Source organism: Asparagus officinalis, chromosome 1, assembly GCF_001876935.1.
Source record: "Asparagus officinalis chromosome 1, Aspof.V1, whole genome shotgun sequence".
Lineage (NCBI taxonomy): Eukaryota > Viridiplantae > Streptophyta > Magnoliopsida > Asparagales > Asparagaceae > Asparagus > Asparagus officinalis.
Window position 1 is genome coordinate 96,987,301 of NC_033794.1, and position 2,500 is coordinate 96,989,800.

The following is a 2,500-nucleotide window of genomic DNA, read 5'->3' on the forward strand; positions in this document are numbered from 1 at the left end:
ATCAGCTACCAATGATGGAAGTCTTATGAAGCATGCGCACTCCGATCACCACCGATACTGTCTGCCTTGACCCACATCTTCCTACTGAGATTCCGCTTCACAAACTTCAAACCCGACGGTAATCCATCTCCAAGTCTCCCTCATTCTCCCAATAATCCTGTTGAGAAGCTAACAGCTCCTCACCGAACCCAACCAAATGAACGGACTCAGTGATGCGCCCAACAAACTAGCAGGAGAGGGGTAGAGGATCAACCGGTAATTTATCAATCAATAGAATCCAACCCTGGATCCTCACAATCAGAGAGAATAAAGTAATGCTAGGGTTTCAATTGCGAATTTTGGAGCAGATGATGATTAGGGTTACAAATGGTTTGGGATTCTGATATAAATCCCAACGATACTGCACAGCTGAAAAAATTAATGGAGGTTAGCTAAGGCTTCCTTCGATACATATTGTCTTGTTGTGTTTTTATAAAATTAAAAAAAAAACGAGGTTATGTTTTTTTTTAAATGTTTTTAAAACATCATATTATGTATTTTAGGTGAACACTAGTTTACATTATATGTTAATTATAATAAAATATATTGTAAATAAAATATAATAATATTTAGTTTATATTATTATAAATATTAAATGTATTAAATGTAATGCAATATAATATTGTATAATATATTATAAAATTATATTATACTTTAATGAGTTATATTATATTATAATAATTATTATATTATAATTATTACATATTATTTTCAAATAATTATATATTTAATTATTTTGGTATATCATTTTGTTATTGTTGTATATTATATTAATATTTTTATAATAATGTTATTTTATTATTAATATGATATTATATTATACTATTATTCATATAATATAATATTATTAATAATGTTAATATTATGTTATTGCTAGTATGTTATTAATAAATTAATATATTATAAATATTTTAATATTGTATAATATATTATAGTTTTAATATGTTAGAGTTTATTAATAGTATTTTAATAATATATTAGTATTTATGATAAAAATAAATATTATTATATTATAAATATATAATTTTTATATTAATATTTGTTAGATAATAAATTATTTTATTATTAAAATTATTTTACTTTATTAGTAAATATATTATTTATTATATAATATATTAGTATTTTATATATTATATTATATTTACTATACAACATGTTATTATATTATTATTATATTGTTATGTTATTATTAAATATGTTACTATTATATAATATTAATAATTATTAATTTATTATAATTTATTTATTAAAAATTAATAATATTATATGATCTATACTATTGTATAATATATTATTATATTATTATTTATTATTAATAACTTTTATTATTTTTATTAGTATATTTATATTTTATTATATTTAGTTATTATATAATATATTATTAACATATTAAATATTAATATTTAATATGTTATTGTATTATTATATAAGATGTTTTATTTATTATATTTGTTATATTATTTAATATATATATTACTAATATATTAAATTAACCATAATATAATATAGTATAGTTTAATATAATAAGCATGTTGATAATAACTCTATATTAATTATATTTAATATATTATATTATATATTATATTAATATCTTCTCAAACTCAAAACTAAAACACCAAGCCGGGTCAGCTTTGTTTGGCTACCAAGGTGTTTTTATTGTTGTGTTTTTCTAGAAAAAAACATTGGTGCTGTGTTTTTTCTCCTTAAATGTTTTGAAAACACCATTGTGATTTTTTAAAAGTGTTTTTATCCCAAACCACTAGATGCAATCCTTATGAACACATCCACTGTCATTCCCACCACCACCATCATCAACATCACCACTGGCAAAACCACCCAATGCCGACGATCGGTGCCGGCACCATGTACCAGTTAATAGGAATTTTCTGATTCTTACTCCAAAAAGTTTTTTTTATACAAATTACCGTGATAATGTCAGCTACATGATGATATTATGAGCTACATGAATAAATTATGATACAGGATTTCTTGCATTATATTCACATATTCTCCAAATTGTAACCAAATATTTTATGTAAATGAAAATTCACTCGAAACGCTTTCAATTAACAACAAATAATTCTAAGATGACGAGGTAATCACAAAACCCTAAAATTTCCCCTACCTCGGCTCTCCAAGTTCGCCTCAACTTTGGACCTGATCAAGCGCAGAGAATCACGAAACGAGCTCGCAGAGAGTTCGGATCTTTGTCGTCGGATGACGCTGGTTTCAGAGCATGGCAGATAACGGGTTCGGGTTTTGAGGAAGTGGATTTGGAGGAGGCAGCGATGAGATCTGAAGGCGGCAACGGCGACGGGATCCGAAGGAGGCGACAGCGACGCGATCTAAAGGCGGCGACGACGACGCGATTTGAAGGCGGCGACGGCGACAAGATCTAAAGGCGGTGACGAAGACGACGACGACGCCAGGGGACACGGTGACGGCAACGACGGACTGCGCT

At 27.1% G+C, this 2,500-nt stretch overlaps 1 long non-coding RNA gene across 1 annotated transcript in view; it reads right to left on the reverse strand.

Annotated features, from left to right (window-relative positions):
- LOC109828754 overlaps positions 1 to 2,500 on the reverse strand; it is an 8,834-nt gene that overhangs the window by 6,087 nt on the left and 247 nt on the right. Inside the window, exon 1 of the long non-coding RNA XR_002243820.1 lies at positions 2,165 to 2,500. This exon is cut by the window's right edge and continues 247 nt beyond it. This is a non-coding gene — a long non-coding RNA (uncharacterized LOC109828754). The remainder of the gene's footprint in view (positions 1 to 2,164) is intronic.